The following is a 23,555-nucleotide window of genomic DNA, read 5'->3' on the forward strand; positions in this document are numbered from 1 at the left end:
CAGCACACCTCTAAGAAGGCAGCAGCAGGTGAATCCGTGCAGCCCAAGCCACAGGCACCTTGGTGGTGGGGCAGGTGCCCCTTTGCAAGTGTCCTGACACCAAGGAACCTCCAGCCCTTTGCACAAGCTGCAGTGAAATCCTGAGCTGGCTGGGCACCAGGAGTGTTTGTTTCAAGATCTCACCTTATCTCTGGAGATCCACATCCCGATGGCTCCTAAGTCACTAGAGGAACTTGTTTGTTGGACTTAAACTGATCCTTGGGGGTTGGATTGTCTCCATTGCAAAATCTGGCAGGTTGCAGCCCCTGCCCAGGAAATCCCAGGCATCAATACCTATTATTTTCCATAACAGACTAGTAAAGACTGCCACCCTTGGCCAGTGTTATCAGGCAGTAGTAAAGACCACAAAGTCAGTTCTGCATGTCTTAGCCACTGGGTAGTTTCTCTATAGTTCTCTCTCCTGCAGTAGAGCCCAGGTACTGCATTGCCACTTGTGTTTCAGCCTATCTGACATCATGTCTTAGCACAGGGTGGAGAGGGGGAAATTCACCCCAGATTGCCAGGGTGCCTAATATCTCCTCAAAAAGGATGCTGCAGCTTTCACCTTTCACACAGGTTCTGTGAGTCTGGTACCAACAAGTGATGCTGATGGCAAAGCACTGCCGTTTAATGAGTAAGGAGAGCCGAAGTTTTCAAAGAAACAGAAGAAAAGGATCTGGGATGTCAGCAGAAGAATTACGGGATAATAAAAGACTCTGCCAGATGACAGCGAGATGTGCAGAGCACTTGCACAGATCTCAGCAAGCCCCACTCCAGCAGCCACACTGTCATGGGTCACTTATTTGCATCAAAATGACGAAAGACTTGATTTGAAAGAAAAGAAGGGGCATGCAAATCTACCATTCTTCTTGTCCCATTATAACCCTGGGAGCCTTGAACCAAATTCAGTGCAACTCTGGAGATGTTTTGCTTCCTTATGAATCCAAATTTTGCAGCTCAGATCCCTCCTTGTCATAAAATACTTGTTTGCATTAAGTTACTGTTTACTTTGTCCCAGCAATAACATTGTATGTCAGAAAAGAATCTAACAAAAGCTGATATTCCCAGCAAGGATGAGCCTGTTTGAATGCAGGAGTCTGAAGATCAGGCTAATTCTAAAGAGCAGGCAAAGGTGACTTTTTTTCAATGCAGATGCATTTTCTCTGGTGCTTTGTGACCACTGATTTATTCTAAGTTGCCTGGAAGGGCAAAGTCAGCGCACACCCCGAGCGAGTGTGCCTTGCTGAGAGTCAAAGGCTGCATTGTAGAAAACAAGAGCCAGTGAGGAGGAATTCTGCACTGAAGGTGTCAGGCATCAATCACCAAAGGGCATGTGCCCAGAGTAACCCTAAAGGAGACATCTCTGTTTTGTGCACGTCAGCTACTGTCAGTCTCCTGGCATCTTCCAGTATGGCCTTTTCCTGAGCAAATCCTGGGCTGCTTGGCTTTCTCTTTAAAGCGTTGGCTTCTGCCTGCTTAAGTGGAAATATTGCATATCTGTTTCTACGTTTTGCTGGGTCTCACAGCATTTGATCACATCAGGTATTGGCAGACCTACAGCAGGTTTCATGAACAGGTCCCTGTGCAATGGCCAGGGAACAGCAAATCCTGGAAGTGGAGCACGGAAGGAGAATTTGCAAACTGCTGTGGCTTCTACTCTTTGCAGTTCAAGAATACGGAGGGACATCTACAGCTGGACTCTAAATAACCAGGTTAACTACCCTCTGCAAACAGACAAAACCTGCTGCCCTGAACCCTGCTGCTCTCATAGTTTTAATAGCTTTTGCAATAAAAACCAGGGAATCCCAAAGGAGAGCTCTCCATTTATTCAGAAAGATGTTGCTAAATTCCTATACACAACGTATTCCACTGCTGGAATACACACAGCTTCCCTAGTAGCTCTCCTTCCTGCCGGCCAGGTAAAGGCAAGGGATATAATCATCTGTGTAATCTGATTTGGAAGGTTAACTGCCCCGGATCATAAATATGCTGGGACTTATGACCATAAAGGTACACTACCTAAGGCTTCAAGAGAAAAGTACCACACTCACATCACTCTTCTCTCTGACTTCTAAAAAAGGGAAAGAAGAATGTCAAGATCCAGAAATTACCATGCCGTAATGGAAGATCCTGAGATAGGACTTGGTTTAATTATACAATTCTATCATTTCCTGAGCGTTCCCCATCCCATTAGGAAATTACAGCAGTAACTCAGCTAATAGGTTCACACTGTGCAAACAGCCACCGGGGCTGCGGGCTCCCGGCACGGCGTGTGTGCAGCAATGCAGGAGCGCTTGGCCGGTGGGGACCCGGGGGTCCTCTCCTGCCGCACACAGGGTGGTTTCTTGCTTGGAGGAACGTCCAGTCTCCCTGGCTGGAAATGCAAGAGCCTTTTCTACATGCAAAGAAAAACGCATGGCTCATGCTGGAGGGAGCACTGTGGTCTGAGCTCTCCAGTGGGAAACCTTGTAGGGTCCTGAGGGCAGGTCAGAACTGGACCCAAGCAGGTTTGTTGCACAGGGACAGGATATAAAGGCTATCAAAGCAAAATGTTGCTCACTCACCCACCCCATCCCCAAAATAATTTTTTGCACATTTCTTTTCCCATGCAATGTACAAACTCGCACGGCTGGAACGCAGAGGTCGTGCCTCTGTTCAACCGGGCACCTTGTGCGATACAATAGCACAGGAACTACAGAGCAAAGGAAGGCATTAAATCAGGCACCAAATCCCTTCAAACCACATTTTCTGTTCAGCCTTTCAGCGCTTCACTCATCCTTGGCAGTGGAGCTGACCTGGTCATTTTTCCCTTTTTACTTCTCACTGCCACTTTCCATGGCATTTTCATGAATTAACACAGCAGTGTGGTTTTGTGCTGTGGAAATTTATATAGGAAAATTCCTCTTTCCTATATAAATAGAGGCATGTGGCAGCTGACATTTCTTGAAAACACTTTGACTCATATTAGGCTTTGTAAGTCCTTTTATTATCTTTAAAGACTAGTTAAAAGCATGTCTATGGCAGCAGGCAAAATGGAGGCAGGCAGGCAGCCTACCTGGGGGAGGCGGGGGGGCTGGGGATGTTTCTGGCTCCGGGTTCCATCCCCAGCCAGCTACAGAGCGACTGCTGGGACACCCGTCACCTCCCCCTGCCCGGAGCCAAGGGAGGCTTTATAAGCACAGCAGCTGAAAAAGCAACAGGTCTCATCGTCCCCTTTGTGTTTAACTAAAGTGGGCTGGGGAAGGAAGCGGAGCAGCATGACCAGGAGAGCGAGAGAGGAAGCAGAGGCAGTTAACTCTGCAAAGGATTTCTGCTTGTTTGCTGCCTTGCTTTGGCTGCTCTTCCCCTGGCTTGAAGCTGCCAGCTGCGATCCTGCGTGGCACAGGCACCTGCTCGCTGCGTGGCTGGGGCAATGCCCACAGGGACAGCACCTTCCCTCGGTGGGGACCTGATACCCAGAGCTGCTGTGGGGTGCTGGAGGAGCTCTTGCTCCCCGTTGCTGCCTCTCCAGAACCGGCCCTGGTTGCAGCAGCAGGTGCTGAGCCCCTGGGCTTGACCCCAGCTTAATTCCCGAGCTGCCGAGCAGCGTTGCATGGCTCAGCCTGGATGCAGCGATAGAGCCCGTACCCTGCTGTGACCCATCAAAACATTCCCTGTGATGAAAAACATTTGCAACTTCCCTGAACGCTGACTCAACTCCAAAAAGCCACAAAATAAATTATTTTGAGAAATGAGGAATATAAAACAGTTTCCAAAGGTGGCTCTGATGCCAAGCAAGACACGGGACAACAGCTTTGCTCTGCCTCTGCCTGCACTGTGCACAGGCAGCGCTGCCCATTACCCTCCATGGGACTGCTCCTGACCCCCACTGTTGTTTTATGAAGTTTCTTCTGAAACCATCACTGTGCCCTTCACTTCTAAGCCCTTACAGCTGTGCTACCTGATGAAAGAGTGTAGTGACCCCACAGAACCCGTCCGGCCCAAGAAATAGGAAGGGCTGCAAGTGCAAAGGGTTGGAGGTTAAACAAGAGGAGGAACCTTAGGAGCACGTGCCAAGCAAAGGGGAAGCAACGAGGGGAAGAGGATACCTAAAGCAAAGCCGAGAGGGGCTTCACAGCTTTTATGGGTATGTTTCATGAAAAGGCAAAAGAAGCACTGCCAGCGTGTGGGTGTTGCCTTGTTGCACCTACTCATGTGATGAAAGTATCGCTGCTAGTGCACACACATCCACGTTGCACTCACCCAATCACAAATGAAAGGAGTAGGGCATATTGTGCATCATTGTTTTCTAAAAATAATAACAATAAAAAAAGAATAAACCAGATTTCTATCCCCCCGTATTTATTCTCCATTCCTTCTTTTATGCCAGACTCCTGCTGCTCTCACGGGTGACCTGCCTGCTCGGCAGGGGGCAGGCAGCAGACCTCCCTTTCCTTGCAATGTCTGAAGGACAGTCCACCATTTGCCTAGAAATCAGAAGATGGGGACCACAGCGATGAGGAGCCGAAGGTAAGCTGTTTCACCAAGCCCATCTGAGCAGGTCTGAGGCTTCCCTTGGAGGCATCACTGCGATTAGCCCTGCTTTTCTCTCACCTGAGGTCATGCAAATGCTAGGAAGGAGCCGCTTGTGCTTGCTGTGGACCCTGGTGGGAAGGAAGGCCTAATTTTGTCCTTTAGGAGAACATTTTTTCCTTGCCAAGAGTCTACGGCTTAAAAAGCAATCAAACCCAACATAATGCATGGTCCGTGTGAAGTGCAGGGCGTAGCAGAGAAGCGTATGTGCAGAAGGCACCAGGGATGGCAGTCATCACCTTTGAAAGGGCTACTGCCAAAATAAGCCCTTCTCCATCTGTAAACTGTGGCCCTGTGGCCACAGATAAAGTCGGTGGGGACAGCGGCAGGTCCCAGACTAGTGGCATTGTGATGGGAGCCAGTAGCAGGATGGCAGGCAGCCCCATGGGCACTGGTCGGGTCTCACCCCACGTCCAAGGGAACAGTGTGTGCAGGGGACTTTCCATCTCTGATGAAACAAGGGTTGGATCCAGCATGGAGCACAGACTCTCCCCTTGCAGGGATTTAGCTGTGTAACAAGAGGCCCAGTGATGCAACCCCCAAAATGCTGCTCCTGGGCTTTCCACCTACTACCTGCAGGTGTAGGGGGTGGAAGGTGCTGCAGGTCCCATGCCCGGTGCTGCTGCCTCAGCTCCAGTACCCCCAGCAGAGCAGCTCCATCCTCACCTAACCCCAGCACCCAGAGGCTGGCAGGTTTTACTTTACTGTTCCCCACCACACAGCAGACCTGCACGGGCATTTCAGATCAGGCTTTAGTCCAGAGAAATGGCTGCAGCCCCCTCCCCCCCATGACCCCACACCACCTCCTCGGAGACCAAGGATGTTGCTCGGGCTAAGGAAAACATTTCCATGGTTCTTTTCAAGGGCACAAATCTAACCTCCCCGTAACCACCCCCATGGGCACTGCATTTGGATGTCAGCACCAGACCCACCGCCGGTTAAAATCTCTTTGTCAAAGGCTGACCTAGTTTATGGGTAGGATATTTGAGGCGACCCCAGCTCCTTGTATGCCCTGTACAGTTCCAAGCACACTGCTGGCATCAACGGCGGCACAAAATGATGAAAGGACACAGATTTCAGCACAAGTTTTCCAAGGGGAACCAATTAAAAATAAAAGAATCAGCAAAACTGTTCAAAGGGTTGTGAAAAATCACTGGGCAATGTCCTTTTAAGCAAAGATCTCACCTTTCTCATATGCTAGATCCTCGGGCAGCCTACCCAGCCTATTTAAGTGGGCATCAGAGGGAAATGTACAATTAAAATTTAACTTGGACGAGGCTGTTAATAAACCAAGCAGCACTGGAGCTGGTACAGCGGGGAGGCAGCATCACCAGGGCTGACTGGTGATGTCCATCCTCACCAAACTGCTCCCTTCTCCCGGGGCACTGACTCAGCCAGCAGTGCCTGGGGAAAAAAGCCTGCGCCTCAGCATCTCCCCCCCTCCCCGCGTTAAATGCACGAGGCTTAATGCAAATCCAGGGCCAGCGGACGGAGGTTTTTGACCATGGGTTTTGTCTCTGACTGGGTATGGCTTTGGCCACCCTGCCTGCCCCACGGGAGCAGAACCATTAACTGGTGCGTGTGTTTTCACCAGACCTATAGTGGTTATGTCTCCGCAGCATTAAACACACTGAGCATCCGCCACGGGGGAGTTAAGTCAAGATCAAGTTAAAGTGGCCCAGAATTTTTCCCTGATAGAACATTTAGTGTGTAGCATTGACATCTCGTCTTTGGGAAGAGGTTCTTCAGCGACCCTGCCCAGACCACACCATGCCCCCCGCAGCAGAGCAGCTCCTGCTGTAGAGACTGGGGGTGTCTCAAATCTGGGGCTGGAGGCTCAGCCTCATCCGTAGCTTGGGAAAGACGTGGTGGGATTTACTCCAGGAAGGACAGTCAGTTTTCCATACCTTCTGCCGGAGCTGCCAGGGAGGCTCAGAGAACCAGCACCCCCCAGACCAATATCGCAGCCAGACCTCAGCAGAGATGGACACGGATACAACCACTGAGCGGGTACCCCAGTGTGAGCTCCCAGGATGGCTCATCAGTGGTGCGGCATCACACCCAGTATCCCTCTGCATTTGCACAGCAGGGGAGGGTGGAGGGGACATTGCACATCAGGGACCCCCGCACCAAACTCCGGAGATTTTAGGATAAGGAGGAGCCAGCGCTCATCCTATCCTCTGACCTCCAACTAAATCTCCACCAAATCAACCTCCATCTACACCATCTCACTGGCTTTTCCTTATCACTAAGTGAATCTAGTGCTGCTCCTCCTTCCTTTGCAAAGTTTGTTCATCACTCACTGGGATAGAAAATTTGTGGGTAATGCCTTGAGCACTCTGGGTCTAGTTAACCCTGTCCCCACATGTCTGAGCATCATTTGCTTGAAGCTTTACCTGAAGAACCTCATCATGCAGCTTTGGCCAAGGATGCAACTCACTGCTGGCACCCATCAGCTCCTGCTTCTCCCAGCTATTGCTTTCACCACCTGTTGCTTCACTCAGACTGGCAGCGCTGGTGGCTTTTGGCCGAGGGGCCAAGCCGATGAGCTGGTGCAGCCCCAGCACAGCCTTCCAGTTATCAGTGGTTACAAACAGCAAATGCAGAGCGAGCAGCTTCCCACAAGGTGTGCTGCAGAAGGCAGGGCTGGGCTCCGTGGGGCTGCTGCAGCTCTCAGCACAGCACAGGGGGCTCAGCCTGCTCCCCTCTGCCCACTGGCACCGACTGCTGCCCATCCCTGCCTGTGCCCAGTGGCTCTGCAGGGAAGAGGGAAGCGGGGCAGATGGGGACAGCTGGAGTGTGGTTCAGATCTGAGGAGGGTTGCGAAAATAGCTGAAGAGGAGTGAGGAAGGAAAGCTGGGGCTTTCCCAGCTTGGGAGCACATTGCTGTATCGGCAGCCAGGACCAAGCCCTTGTGGAGGGTGTTCTCGGAGGAGACGGCAGCGAGCGGTGGGACCCGTGCTCTGGCACAGCGGTGGGCTAGCGGCATGCGGCCGGGCAGCCAGGGCTTGCAACTGCGCCCGCTCACCGCGGAGCAAACCAGCAACACCTCCCACAGCGCCCAGGACACTGCCCTCTGCAAGCGGGGTGCTCCTGCCCACCCGGCACTGGAGGTGCCCATGGAGGCCGGGGAGCTGCACCTCCTCCCTGTAATTAGTGACTTCTGTGACTGCTTCATTCACCACCAGAACATGCCTTGGGTTTGTTGTTATTTTGCTGTTGTTGTTGGGGTTTGTTTATTGTTGTTGTTGTTTTTTTTTTTTTGTGGCAAACCCCTTCTAATCCCCATCTGGCTCTGTTCAGGAGGCTGGGATTTGAGGAATGGTTTTTAAATTGCTGCGGAGCAGCATGTACCACATCAGAGCTCCTGCAGGTCTGTGCCCAGCCTGCAGCGCCAGCCCAGCCCACCCCGCGCCCTGGGCAGCAGCTTCATTTCCAACCTGGGCCGCAGGGGAGCCTGGCCTGAAGAGACTAAAGTAAATATCTGCAGGGAAATTGCAATTATAACCTCTCCCAGCAGCAGCAGCCCTTTCCTGAGAGGCCCTGGCTGCCTGCGGCACCCTGCCTTTTGGCTTTACGGAGGCTGTATCCTCTGCCCACCTCGCGGGGAAACTGCAGCCTCAAAAGCTGCAGGAACCTGTGGCTTAAGCTGTGCCCGGCAGCAGCCACCAAAAAGGCCAGGGCGGTTAGAGAGGAAAGTTAGAGCTCTCCTGTTATGTCCTTCGAAGCCATTTGCCATAGGCAAAGGACTTAGGAAATTATTTTATGCAGCCACTTTGGTTAAAAAATGAAAGCAGCTCAGCTTCCACTTATTTATTTATTTTATTTTTATGTGGAGCTGGAAGAGGGGCACCCAGCCTGTGGTGAGCCTGGGGGCTGCACTTGCCTTTAGGGACCACCTTTCATCCAGCATGGTCCAGGGGGTGGACAAGCATCGCTGTAGCTAAGGACCCACCTGCAATGGGCCGGGTGCAGGATCCGTGTGGGCACTGGGTGCTGAGCCAGTGCTCACAGCCCTTGGGGGCCTGACACAGCACCCAGCTGCCGTGGGGGCTGCGGCTGCCCCAGGGAAAGGCAGGCTGCTGTCAGCATGCTGGGGTGCAACGCTTGCCATCAAAGTCATCTGTCTGTCCTGTCCCCTCAAACTGCCACAGAAGGGAAAACACAAGCGAAGGTGAGCCCAGGAGCCACGAGGGATGATGGGAGCTTTGCTGTCATGAAGGGGAGCTCATGACATCCCCTTCTGCTGGAAAAGTTGGTACCCAGCAGCTCTCAGGGCACAGATTTACACCTTGACCTCAAGACCCCCGTGACACCTGATACACGAGCCGGGATGGGGTGCAGGACCAAGCCATGGAGATGCAGCTGCTCATGAGCATGTGTGAAACTTGAGCAAAACATGAAAGCCCCCAGATCTCTCCCTTGCTCCGCAAACATCTGCAGCGGGGGCGGGGGGGTGGGGGGGCGGAGCTGCCAAGCCCTGCAGGGGGTTGCAGCCTGTTGCTTAGAGGTGAGCACCAGAAGTCAAAGGCTGTTGTTCTAAATCTCAGTTTTTGGCTAGTTCAGTGAAGCTGACAGTTCCTGATGGTTCCTGCTCTTGGTTTCTGCCTTAGAGGGGAGGGACTTGTTTTGAAATTTGGAGCAAAAATAATGCAACAGCTCTCAAGAAGGCAACTGATGAAGGAGAGGTCATTTTAAGAAGCAAAATACTTCCAGCCATTTAAAATGAAATACTTCTTGCAAGCTTGTGGCTTGGAAGAGCAACAGACGGCTGCACAGGCATCTCTGCACAACACATGCGGTATAGACCATTCCCCCCCACCCTCATCTTCTATGTAAAATCAGATCTGACAAATCTAAAGCAGGAGAAAATCAAGACATGACTATGAAGGACAATATCAGGCCAAGCCTGTGAAATTATCTCCCCCCTTTCTGTCATGTCTCATTTGCTACTGAGCTGTCAGCTCCCACCCCTCATCAGCCAGTTTCCATCACCCTCCCGTTAAATTTTCAATCTCCTGGGTTCTCTCCAGCCAAACCAGGACGATTCCCCTTAAACGCTTGGAGAGTTACCCCAATGCTCCTCTTTAAATGTCTTGAATTTGCCTTGGTCAGGACACCTCCAATGTGCTGGCATCGTCCCAGTTGCTTCCCATGTCCTCCCAAGCTGCATGCTGCTGCTCCGGCACAGGCAGAGAACCACCATGCCGCCCCCGGGCTGGGGAGGGCAGGACCCCCCCCCCTTTCTACTGCGTCTGGCTGAGCACTACGCTGGCCCGTACCTGTGCTGCTCCGCAAATGGCCATTGTGCAGCTGCTCTGGATTCCTCTCTGCCACCTCCTCCCAGGCTGAGGACACCAGCAATGCCACCTTACGCCTCCCCAGGCATTAATCAAAGGGCACGCGAAGCTTTTGATTTATAGTGTGCCCAGCCTCCAGCAGCGAATGCCGGCGCGTGCTGGGAGCTGCAAGAGAGCCCGGACAGCCCGGGCTGGGAAGGGCAGTGAGGGGATGCTCGCTGTGCCTGGCGCATATTCTGCACCTTCCTCTTCTGCTGCTGCTCTGCACCCCAGGGCCCAGTCCAGACCTCATGCTGGTTCCCTTACTGCCCTTTCCTCTCTTCCCATGGCACAAGAATAAACCTGTGTGGCAGGTATGGATGAGCAGGGATGCGAGGAGCAAATAAGTGACACAAGGAAAAATAAGCCAGCCTGCCCTCGGGTCACACAGGAGAGGGAACAGCTCTTCGGCTGTGAACTCCACCGATATGCACGGATGCTGCTGTGCTCCCCAGCAGGGAAAAAGAAATAAAAGCCTTGTACGGCTCAGTTTTAATTTGACCTGAGCAGGAGCACAAGCATGCAACATCTGCACATCCTCCGTGCCTTCCTGCCTCTCTTCCCACAGTTCCAGCTGGTCCCGTTTGATCTGCGAGGTCCGTGTCACACCAGATTTCCCATGTGCAGGGCTGGGCAATTCTCAGCAAAGCAAAACCCCAGGGTGTTTTTACACCCTGTGGCTTCAAATCAACAAGAGCCATAGCTTGTTCAAAATGTAAATGTGCTAGAAAACAAGTTTCAGATGGGTTTCAGAAGCAAAACCTCTGCATACGATAGCGATCGCATTTCTTAATGTTAATTTCTTATCTCACCTCTCCAAAGTCCTTTGCAAAGGTTTTATCCTGTTAGAGGAAATCCATCCCCCTGATTTTCCCAGGCTTATAGAAAAGCGAAGAGAAGTATTGATCCTAATGAGATAACACTGACAAGAAAATGGCAAGAGCTGGTCCTATCTATTTAAAACTTGCTCTATTTTTGACTGTTGGGAAAAATACATGATTATCAATTATCCATGCAAATGGGAGATGTCCAGCCTAGATATCTGGTCTGCTTTTTATGGTAGTTTTCACACTCCAGCTACCTCTGCATTTTTTCATATTTTTCTCTGTGTGCTTTATTCTTTTTTTAAAAAAAAAAAAAAACAACCAAAAAAACCAACCCCAAAACTGAGGACAGTCTCTTACACAAACCAAATCCCAGAACCACCAGCGGTTTCATATTAAAAGAACATTTGGTGGCATTTTAATCTCTGAAGGTAATGTAGATATTTGTCATTTCTGATCTCCCCTTTCTGCAACTGTCCACAGATGACAAGATCCGTGAAATTGCTACTGCCAGGGAGTGAAATGAGAATTAACCTCGTGCCCATCAGCTGCCTCGGCACCACCCTTTCCACGCCAGCCTTGACCATCGCCATCGGGAGAGGCGGCTGCCATTCGCCCCACACCGCCTGACACTCCACGGCCCCGTGTTAGTGGATAATAAACTCCCCCGTGTTAACAGATTGCTTTAAATCCAACACTTTCTTTCCCATTCTCATTTGCTTTGCCTTTCATGCTGCTTTCTCATGTATAAAAGGGGAACCAGGGGAAAAAAAGAAAGAAAAGACACATGAACACCTGAAAATCTTTTTCATATACCTGCTGCTGCTACCACTCGGTGCTGAATCTGAATAGAAATGGATGGGAGGGAGATGGGGAAGGATGAATAACATTTCATGCCCTGTAGTCAAACATAATTTCAGGCAGGAGATGAGCAGGGACTGGTAAGATGGCTCATCCCGGCAGATAGCTAATGTGCACTTCAGAGCCCGCTCTTTGAAGACTGGGGTCTAATTTCCAGCCTGCAATTATTGCACTGGAAGTAATTTCTCAGAAAATGCGGTCACTTTCTGGGGGTGGGGTAGGGTTAGATAAGGCGGGGGGGGGGGGGCAGAGTCCCAGCCGAGGGAGGTCCTCAGGGCTTGGGGGTTGGTAGGTGCGGCTGCATGGGTTTCCCTGGGGCTGGGATGCACTGCCACTGCTCTCCTGGAGACGGACAGGCTTCAAGTGACTTAGGAGCCAGGACGCGGTGCTTCAGTGTGCTGCTTTTCACGCTCTCACCTGGAGCATCTGCCTGCACTCGTGGCAGTGGCTATTTGGGACTGTCCTTAGTGACATACAGCCAAGCCTTTCACATAGGTCTGTATCTCAATCTCAAAACCCCTGGCCTGATTTCCTAAAGCACCATAAAGTCCATGTTTCTCTGCCCATCAGTGGCATTGGCCAGGAGCTCAGCACTTTGCATGATGACTACACGGGCAGTTTTTGTTTTTCAATGGCACTGCAAGGACAGAAGGGTTGCTATTACACAGAGAGCTGCTCTGTTTGTGTTTCAGCGATGCAGTGCTCTTGCTTGGAGGCTTTGCCTTCGCTCTTCCTGACTTGGAGCTCTGGTCCCATAAAGCTCTGGTCACGATGGGCCAGATTTGTCAAAAAGGTGAGTGCTGTTGATAGCTGTGTCACACAGAGCTGATGCTCTTCTGGGCAGGGAACACCCTGCCTTTCTACCTTCCCTGTAAGAAGTCTGCAAAAAGTAGACTAAAGCAAAATGGTCTAATGACAAATGACATATGTCATCCCTTAGCAGGGCTGGGGACTGCACCAGTTGCCCAGCTCAGATTTAAGCCCAAATAACTGTCTCCAGATGGGATTTGGTGCAATTCTGCTCTGACCCAAACCGACCACCCTCTACAGCTCAGACTTGCGAAGGTTTTAGAGCACCTAAACATGCAAACAGGCACCTGGCAAAGATTTTCAAAAGCAGCTAAGAAGATTAGATGTCCAAGTCCCATTGGGCTCTGACAATTAGGCATGTAACCTGCTTAGGCGCTTTCGGAAATTCCTTTGGGGATTTAATTGTTTGGGTTGAAACTTTCTGCAGCAATTGTGCACCTCCCCGACTGTCCCACCACCGTCCTCAGCCTCTGCAGTCCAGCTGGTTTTGGAAGGAGAATGGGGAGAAATATGTTGGTAGGAAATTTTTGGACAATTTTTCATGCTTTGGAGGAGGATCTTGAAATTCAAAGAGTGGTGGCCAGGCCTTATGTTAGACATGTGCTTTTCACTGTCCCGATGAGAAGCTGCACAAAGCCAAGGCAGGAAGCAGGGCTGCCTCCCCCGGGCTCTAGCGACTGCCTTGATGAGAGTTAGGAATAGGGAAAGAGCCAGGGAGGGGGCACTGAGACTGGCAGGGTGGATGGAGGAAAAGAAGGTAGGTCAGGGAAAGGAGGAACAAGGCTGAGGAACAATGGGCATCAACAGGGATGGGACAGGAGATGCAGTGAATGGGACAGGGCAGGAGATGTAGTGAATGGGACAAGCTGGGGAGGTGACAAGTTCATACCGGGTTGATGAAGTTGAGATGGAAAGAGTCAAGAGAGCAGGGAAGCGACACCGTAGCTTATGCCTACTAAATCCTATAAGCCCTCCTCAGCCTGGAGGGAAGCCCAGGGTTTCTGACAGGAGCCAGCACTCAGTTGCCAGCAAAGCTGTGCAGCAAAGCCCCTGGACAATCCCCCAGCCCCACTCCTTGTGAGCCTCTGCCGCCCTGGGCACTGCCTCTTCATGCCAGCTTCTCACCTCTGCCACCCATGGGAACCCTAGGAACATGAGACATGACAGCCCACGTAACTGTAAATTATAAAGCACTGCCAAAAAAAACACCCCAACCAAAAGGAGCCTGCCCTTACAAATAAGCAACCTGCAAAACAAATCACTCTCCTTTCCACCTCATGTTTCCAGCAGCTGCCAGCAGGCAGGGTGTGCGTGCCAGGAGCTGGGGCACCAGTTCAGGTCTGGGTTGAGTCCCTGTTAATTTGCAGACTCGCTCCACGCTTTGCACAAGTTGCTTGGCCCCTCTCTGCCTGTCAGGAGGATAAATACCTCTTCTCACCTGAGAGATGTGCTGCGAATTAGATACGCTCGTAGGTGTGCAGGGAGTACAGCAAGTACATAAAAAGAACAATACCTCAAATGCTTTATCAAAATCAGATAAGGTTGCAGCCAGCACAGGAGAGGGCAATGGCAGACGCCTGCGTGTGGCTCCCAGGGGTGTGGGCTGGTGTGCAGGATCTGGCCGGTGGCTGCTGTGCACGTGCAAACAGAAGAGCCTGAGCTTTGGCTGGCATGAACCTGCAGCAGGGGCTATTCTGGAACGTGTTGCTCCAGCCTAACAATGGCTGAAATGTGTTGGGTTTTATAGTTGCCACTTTGGAGCAGTGTGGGCAGTTAGGATTTGGCTCAACCTGGAATGACACGTTGACCTCACCTCTCTTTTCCAGTCTGCTTCAGAGGACTGCTAATAGCAAATACAGATGGGCTCAGCCGAGCCTGCATGACGGGCAGGTGCCGATGAGCCTCCATCAAGAGTGAGCCATGGCAGGTGCCGATGGGCCTCCATCAAGAGTGAGCCATGGCAGGTGCCGGTGGGCCTCCATCAAGAGTGAGCCATGGGCAGGTGCCGATGGGCCTCCATCAAGAGTGAGCCATGGCAGGTGCCGATGGGCCTCCATCAAGAGTGAGCCATGGGCAGGTGCCGGTGGGCCTCCATCGAGTGTGAGCCATGGGCAGGTGCCGATGGGCCTCCATCGAGTGTGAGCCATGGCAGGTGCTGGTGGGCCTCCATCAAGACAACATCTTTGCCAGAGTTGCTGTGTGCTAGGGTAGGGGAGCAGCCCTGCCCATCTGCCCATGGAGGGCTGGGGAGAGGGCACCCCACACTTCTACCTTTTTTATTTCCCTTCTCTTTGGCATCTGGACAGGGTTCGCCCTCAGCTCTCCTTGTGCTCCAGTCCATCCAAATGAAACCCAACACTTTCCTTTTGCCTTTCCACAGCGCCTCGCTTCCCTGTCATGCCTGCAGTGAATTTATCCTTCTCCATTCTGAGAGCTGCCTGCAGTTCATTAAATATCTTAAAGGTGTTAATGACTTTTAAAGAAAGACCCAAACTGTCTGATGTTTTTCCAGCTCATTTCCTGCTGCTCTTTCCCCAAATCCAGTGGGCAGTAATGACACGTCTGAGGCAAAAAATGGGATTATGATGAACAGAGTGAACACTGCTGATGTGTGGACAACATGAAACATTTGCAGCTTCTTTTCTTTCCCTTTGCCTTCTGCAGGTATCTCTGTAAGTATATCCTCCTTGCACTGAGCTGAGCTTCCTGAAGGAAGCCAGAGGAGAGATGAGGCAAAGCTTTATGCAAGCAGGAATTTTGCTAGGAAATCACTATTTATCTGAGCAGGAGCAACACGCTGGATAAGGCTACAATTTTTTTCCCCTTTGTGAAATGCTGCCAGGATGATCGTGGCTTGTCCTTCCACAGACAGGCACTACAAATGCACATAAGAGAGAGGAACCATCCAAGACTACATCTTCCAGACCCACAGGGGTTTTATTTTAATAGGCAAAAGCAAGGAGTGGTGGAAGAAAAGGAAAAGTCCTGGCTCTATTTGGCCAGGGTGAAACCCAGAGGTTGAGCAACTCACCCAAAGTTACCCAGCAGAAAAGGGATTCAACTTGAATCTTCTGAGTACTTGGAATGAAATTTCAAGCTGGGCAACTTTTGCTCCAAAGACACTTCAGAAAGAAAATCAACGCTTTTCAGAGGGGACAAATGGGCAACCTCCCCCTCATTCAGTGAGCCTGTTGGTTTAAATGTTTTACAAACCCTGGAAGTAAGCATCTTCCTGACAATTACGGCACTGAGGGGGAAGCAGAGGATTTTTCCAGACTTGTGTTTTTCCCTGTGAAATGTGTGTCTGGACGAGAGAGAAAACTATAGAAAACAGCTGGCAGTTTAGAAGAAAAATGCATTGACTATGCTAAACATGTTATTATCAAAGGTTCGTAAGTCAGCTCAATCAAACCCAATTTCTTTCAGAACAACGAGAAGCAATTCTCAACAACAGCTCTTCCCAGGTCAAATTTCATCTTTTGGAAATAACACCCTGCAAGTACTTCTGACATAACAATAAAATAAAAAAAGGGGGTTTCTTATACAGCCTTCGGTAAGGCCAGGCTGCTGCAGCCAGCCAAACTGATCTTGCCCAAATATTCCAACTATTCAGCTTTGTACAGACACCCAAACCTGGAAAACTCCAACTTGCCCAAGGGATGAGTGTGGAAAAGTTACGTGGAAATTCAAGCACAGGGCTAGAGGGGAGCCTGGTCCCCTGCCCGGCCAGCTCCATCTCTTTGCGCTCCCCTGCGCTTTTTCCAGCTGATGATTTTGACCTTCAGCTCGTTAGAGAGAAAACTATTAAAAACAACACGATAAATCTGTTTGGCACTGAGCATGCTTGAATCGTGACCTGCTTGCCTTCCAGGTACCAGCATAAGAAACAACAGCAAATGGAGGAACTGGGTAATAAACAGAGGAATGAAGGCCCCGCACAGCTCGGGGCTGCCTGCGGTGTGGGACCACGGAAAGCTGGCTGCTGCCCTGCTCCTGCCACCCGCCCCTTCTCCAGGGCAAGGAAAAGGTCTTGGAAAACTGGCAGAAAGACCTCTCTGAGGCCAGGTCTTCCCCACTGCCAAGGCTGCACACTGCCCGTCCAGGTTATTTTCCCTGCCCACCCTCACCCCTGAGTTTTGCCAGGGTCAGAGGCACGCCGGGTGGATGGGGCGCAGCTCCCGGCCAGCCTCGGGCAGCAGCTGGGTGCCCACACCCCCGGCCAAAGCAGCAGCAGCTTTGCCCCAGTTGTAGCGGCAATTCCCAGGTCATTTCAAAGCTGGTGCTCAGGGATCATGGGGAAGGACCTAAAGCTGCACCAGAGCTGGTGAAAACACTGGCATGATTCCCAGCAAGGAGAAACCACCAGATCTCCCATTGCTTCAGTAGCCAAGGTCATTTTAAATAAATGAACCACATCCTTGCACTGGGAAGGGTGTGCTGCGCAACCTGCCCTGAAAATCCTGGCTGTGCTTTCACAAGGACCACAGAGGGAAACAAAGGCTCGGGATTGCTCAGCTGAATCACCCAAGGGTACGAGCACAAGAGGTTGCTGCTGCTGCCGGAGCTGGTGCGTGTGGTACCCACCACTGGCAGGTGAGACTCATCCTGCAGCGAGATCCAGACGGGTCACAGCCCCTAACACACCTGCTCAGCCCCGCTCCTGGGAGACAAATTAAACAAACACTCGAGGTTTGCCACAGCAGGCAAATTACTTGCTGAAGTTAAACAAAAATAAAAGATGTTTCTCCCTGCTTTCTTCATCTTCCCCTCTCCCCCTCCCCACAAATCCTACCAAGATTACAGTTTTAAAAAGCACTTTCTCTTAAATGTGGGAGGAAGATTGCCTGAGCTTTCATGCGTTCACTGCTATATTGTATTGTTGCTGCTTTTAACATGTTTCGCTCAGTTAAATAGTAACTGATGACAGCTACACACTTAAATCCTTAGGTGTTTTTATCATGGATTATATATATATATATATGTCTTTTATAAAGAAGAGCACACTGCAAGGCCTCTTACCATATCAAAAACAACAAAAAAGCACCCTATTTTTGTGTAGGGTATCAAAGCAATACGTGTGCCAGTGCAGCGGAGCCAGCCTATCAGAGGTTTATCGGGTTTTATTGGCCTTGGGCAACTCTGCACACGACGGTCTTTAGAGTGACATGGAATTTATTAAACTTTTCCACAGCCTGACAGTCTTCTCCTAGCTCGTCCCCACCCCCAAGCTCTTTTCTTTTGAAAAATGGTTTCTGCCAATCTTGTGCTTTTAACATTGTTTCCCCTCTCTTCTTTCTTTCTTTCTTTCTTTTTTTTTTTTTTTAAATTGCTGGTCGCTGCAGTATGACTCCTCAAGCATCTGTTTAAAGAACCCCATTAAGGTCCCACTGCAACAGCAACAACAACAAAAACCACACAGAGAGAAGCAAAAAAGCAGCCACGCAGCCCATTACTGCCTGGTTCAGCCTTATTGCACTACATTACTCGATATGACAAGCTCTGCATACATATAACACACACCAAGGGTGTGTTGTGGGTTTTTTTCTTTTCGTGGATAGCCTAATTTAGGCTTTGTATGGTGCCCTGTAATAAATTTCATCTTTCAGACAATAGCCCATCGCCTTCAGCTGCCTGCCTCTGCAATAATCCGGCAAGCATCGCCTTTGCTTGCCACTTCCCATCAACGAAGTGGACCGTTAGGGTGATGCCAGCCCATGCTGATGGGGTGAAGGTGCTGTCGGGGTTTCCACTTCAGTGCCCTCTCTCTTCTCCCTGTCTCCCCAGATTCCTGTCTTTTTAGCTCTGTACAGCTTGGCTGCAAAAACCTCCAGCAGCCCGAGCCCCCGGCTGTGCACGGCATGTTGGGGGTGTGTGTGTGTGCATGCACAGGCGGCGGCACACATGCAGCAGGGTGTTACGGTATGCACATACCACTTCAGATGTATGCATTTATTTGCAAGCTTATTTGGCCCTGTCTTGGGGCGCAGAAGGAAGGCAGCACATCCAAAATTTGGCTGCAGTTGGAAAACAGCCGCAGATGGTTTTAGGATCTACTCAGCCGGTGGGTAAGTGCTTCTCCTGCTCCCCTGTGCCCAGGAGAGAGGACTTCTGCTTCTGACCTGGGGCAGCAGCCTCATTTACCCACACAGCCACAAACCACCGGCAGCTTGACTCCCGGTTTTTGGACAGCATAGTGGAACATTATTTTTTGTAACTTTTATAATATTTCCTGTGTGTGAACTACCCCCTGTGGAGCAGTGGTAACTCAGGGACATGGTGGCTGCCACCAGGTCTTACTGCACCCACTGATGACTAACATTTGGCTCCGGTACATCATACAGCAGCTTCTGGACATTTGCCCATTGCACGCAAACACCACCTCAACACGGTCGTGGGCAGAAAGGACTCCTGCTGAAAGCACTGTGTAGCTGCTCTTACATCCTGCACTCAATCTCCCGCATCATCATCGTTTCCCAGTGTTATTTATTACCCCTGATGGCCAACGATATGACAACTGCTGCGCAGAGAGAGCTGGGTTCTGCCCTAATCAAATAGCAATCTGATATCTAAATGTTATCATTAAAAATAAGTATATTCCCTAAGCAGAGTGCACTGCTCACATTGCCCTTTCAACCTACATCTCCAGCTGCTGGGAAGGGACCACGCAGAGTTGTGTTTTAATGCTGAAATATCCCCTAAGAGAGATTCCCCCACCCTTTCCCTCTTCAGGGAGCTCCCCAGCACCACCCATGCCACGATCCCACTTGTTGGCAGGGGGGGAGCAGGGCACAAGCTGATGTTTTCAGCTCTTTTGAAAGACACTGAAAAGACAATTTGCTCATCCAGGAGGCAAGAGGGGCAGCAGGAGCCATAACCTGCTCATTTTGCTCAGGCTCAATGCTCAGGCACCAGGACCAGGCTGCTCCCACCACTTACCTTCCCAGGAATTCGCTATTAACATTTTTTCTGCAGTCTACCAGTGTGCTCCAAACTCCAGGAATGCCAGGGACACAGGTCAGCATGACAGGTACTACACCCTGTCAGCTCAGTGTGCTGATGATGCCTTGTTGCTTGATTTTCTTTACCCCACGTGCAGAGACAACTGGCCCCTGGATGGGGCTTGTTGCTGACACTAAGCCCCAACAAGGCTGCGGGTGTGAGAGACTGATGCTACCTTGGGAAACCAGCAGGAATTATATCAGCATCCTTTTCCATGTGACAATGCTGCTGGTTTCCAAGGGTGGGTTCTGCCTCCCCCTACTCCAGACATACAGAAGCATCTACATCTGTGCTTGTCAGCACAACCGCCTTTAGGAAAATGAGCACTCTTAAAGCACAATCCATCTGACCTATTTTCTGACATGCACCTTAGGATGAGATGAATTGCGCACTAGCACTGCCTATCAGCTGTGCAGGGAATCTGGGTGAACAGCTCGGCTGAAGCTGTCTAAATTTGGATAGAGGAGCCCAGCTCCGGGTGTGTAACCCAAGAGTCTGTGTCAGCTTCTACACAGAAGCAACTGCCAAAATTTTATTGACTTCATTCATGCTCTTCCACTGAAATCCAGCTTTCCCACCTTGCAACACCTCACTTGCCGGCTTCTTACATGAGATGCAGGTGATGCATAAAGACAAAGTATCCCTTAAGGGTGGCTGGCCAAGATGAAAAAGAGCAAGGCAAGAGTGGGAATAGATGGTGATGTGCAGGTAGATGTTGCAAGTCCAGGATGTGAATCCCAAGAGCAAAGCAACCCTTCAGCCGATCTAAGGTGGTTATCCCCAAATAAATGCTCCAGGTATGAAGGCCACCGCCTCTGATTCAAAAAGCAAATACATAAGTGACAGTAAGCAACAACCCAAAGTCACAGAATGTGCACAAAGCCATAAAGCAGAAGATACTCCTGAGAGCTCATCTTCCTGCAGAAAACATACGGCACTCGACTGGGTAGCTAAGCAAAAAAAGAAATAAATAGAGCAGCATCATTAGGATATAAATAAGTCAAAGGAGCCAGCACACAGCTGTCTAGCAGGAGCTTCAAATGAAGATCTCACATTTTTCACCAAGCTCCAAAACAAAATTGATGAGAAAGAAAATAACCCCCCATATTTGTGTCATTTCCAGGGATTCAGGAGTTTGACAGTTGCAAGCAGAGAAACAACCCTTCCTGGCAGGAAAATGAGCGCTGTTCCCTGGCAGGCCATAATGACACCTTTTCTGTGACCATGTCACATGGACACTTTCGTGCCCAGGCCAGTCCCTGTCTGTACAGTGGCAGGATTTTTTTCCCAGTGTCCAGGAGAAAAAACATTTCTGTGATCAAAATAAGGCATTAATTAGAAAAGGGCACACTTAGTACTGCAGGTTATTGTCTGAAATGCCTTTATCAAACAGAAGGGAGCTGAGGCTGCTGCTGGGTGAGATTGGTGGGTGCTTCGGGCACCCCGAGGGCCATGAGCTTGTGGGTGCCACCTTGCACAGCCCCAGCGTACCTCCTCCAGCACTGTGGGGGAGGCACATCTGCTCATGGACAGAAGATCCTGTGCCTCAGCTCCTCTAACCAAAAGCATCCCAGCACACAAGGCGGCTGTGTGCTCTCCAGACCGAGGTTTGCTGGATGATGGGATCTGCTCACCAAGCCACAGGTCCATCGTTCTGTCCCCAGTGGGGTATGGACAGCCACGTCACTGGAGTACAGGGATAACCCCTGCAAGCCTGGACAGACGCCAGCTGGGGAGGGTGGAGAGTCTGCAAGTAAGGACGGACTTTCCCTGGAGAGGGACAGTTCGGGGTCTCTTCCTCTGCTAAAGGGTTTCAAACAAAACCTGCAAATGGCATGTGCAGAAGCAGCTGGAGGAGCTGGCTCTGGATACACCAGGGAGTTGCGCTGTGGGGCTCTGCCTGAAGATGCTGCAGATGCCGAGTCTTCACACCAGAGCAGGGGGAGACAGGATGTTTAATAAAACCTGAACGGATGAAGAAGAGTTGCACAGATCAAGGAGAGGGGATGTAACAGCTGCAGTGAGATCACCTAGCGCAGGCGATGGAGTGGGAACGGGCTGGACTTGGCTCCTCGGAGGATCCTACGGAAACGGAGGATCCCCTCAAGATCCTCAAGACCGTCTCAGCCCAAACTGCTGACAAGATCTCCTGCCCCAGCTTTTGCCACCTCCTGGCTGCAGCCACGCTGCGTGGAGGTGGGGGCTCCTGGCTCCTGTCAACCCCTCTGCAATGGCCCCTTTCAACCCCCTGCCAGAAGCTGGAGTATCAGAGACTGAACCGCCTTAATATTTAACAGATCTCTCTCGGTTATGCATTTCCTTTATTAAATAAAGAAATAAACCAACTTCTCTTTGCCCTGGAGAAGCTTTCAATAAGATGGATAAATATATATAATTAGCCAAGGAGAGAGCAAACTCCAGTGAATACAATACACCCTGTGAGACAACCCTCCATTAAAAGCCTCCTTGTTTAAACTTCAATATTTTAGCAATAGTGACAAAGAAACATACAGAAAAGCATTTATTTTTCAGTTTTTATTTAATCCCATCAAACAGGTTGATCAGATATTTCCCTGACAGTTTCTCATGACCTGGATATCCTCTCCCCTCTCCAAAATTTCATGTTCTCCTGGTTTTCCTTTCTAAGAAAAATCTCCCGAATCACCCCAAAAATCTCTAATAGGGATTTCCCACTTGTGTGATCTGCAGTGTCTCCCCTTGACCTTATTGTTTTCCCAGGCTTCCCTGGAGGATGCACAGCAGAGGACAACGTACACTAGATGGGCAATGGGGCTGCATCCCTGAGGCACAGCATCCTGCCAAAAGCCGTGACACAAGAAGAATGACATTACCATGATGGAGCACAATGTTCACAGAAGGGACCCGGCCAACTATCTGCACAGGCTGACAAAGTCCATGTGTAAATTTATGTGACCTTTTTTGCTGATCTGCTTTTCCAGTTTGGCAAGCTGCCACTGAAACAGCCATGTTAAGCAGAGCAGGGAAAAAAAAAATAATCCCTATGCAAGTAGTCATTCGGGTGCTGTTTCATACGCGTGTGCCGGTGCCCACGCCAGCACAGGAGCGGGTCTGAGGAGGGGAGCTGGGACCATGCTGTTCAACACACTCTTTAAATGCTCTATTTTCCAACCTAAAAAAATGGGAATAGCCCACTGCAAAAGAGAAATCGAGTGATGAGAGTTGGAGAGGAGTTTGGTTTTTGCATTCTTTCCTTCGGAGACGAGATTTGGACTGACTGCAAACATCAGCGTGCCGTGCTCCCAGGGGAATTAGATGCTGAGCTTATTCCTCCTGCCCTGGTAAACACCGCTGAGCTGCTGATGCAACCTCCAGCCTTCATGTGCTGCAGAGGCCCCAGCTAAGGTTGCGTTATTACCAGCAGCAGCCTGGTTTTCAGGGCTGTTGTACTGAGCAGATCCAGAGTATTTCCCTAGGGAAGAGTCATTCATTTCCACTGTCTGCTAATTTAAAAATGTGAATATCCGTTCGATTCTGCATGCCAGAACTTAGCCTTCGACATTTAGACCAGTGTGAAATTTAAATAAAGACAATAGCAACGTTCTCAGAGCACAGCAAGGGGATCAGTTGGTGGAAATGATGCTGCAAAGCTCTAGCTAAAAGAAGGGGATAGATGAAATACTCGGTCGAAATAAAGGGTGCTGATATCTGTGGCCCAAGTCTTGGGATGCATGGGATCCAAATCAGACAGAACAAACCTGGACCCTTCTAGAGGAAAAGAAGGATAAACCCCTGGGTTTCAAAGCTCCAAGGGCTCTAGATTTTGAACATGTGTGTTTTTTGGGACCTAATATGACACTTTTGTAGAGAACATACCACAAGGTACATGTCTGTGAGGTCTCAACAGACCTAGCCCTCATCAACCCTTTCTTGCCCATTTCTGGATCTGCCGCACATAGAAAAAAACCAATATCTGACATTTTAAGATCTCTATGCAATCACAAAGTGGATTACAATGACCTTAATGAAACAGAAGGATGAGGCCAAACGCTGAGGCTGCAATACAGAATCACTTCTCCTCTGTTATCCTGGTCTTTATTGAGTAAAAAGTGAACTAAACACGGCACAAAAA

The 23,555-nt window shown here is 50.2% G+C and overlaps 1 protein-coding gene and 1 long non-coding RNA gene across 10 annotated transcripts in view; one reads left to right on the plus strand and one right to left on the minus strand.

The window, feature by feature from the left end:
- TNRC6C (trinucleotide repeat containing adaptor 6C) overlaps positions 1-23,555 on the minus strand; it is a 334,947-nt gene that overhangs the window by 134,529 nt on the left and 176,863 nt on the right. The window lies entirely within an intron of this gene.
- Positions 6,699-17,857, plus strand: LOC308069385. The gene is made up of 2 exons (XR_013930376.1): positions 6,699-7,811; positions 11,258-17,857. It is a non-coding gene; the product is annotated as an uncharacterized lncRNA (long non-coding RNA).

The sequence above is a fragment of the Falco punctatus genome, assembly GCF_963210335.1.
Source record: "Falco punctatus genome assembly, chromosome: 1".
Lineage (NCBI taxonomy): Eukaryota > Metazoa > Chordata > Aves > Falconiformes > Falconidae > Falco > Falco punctatus.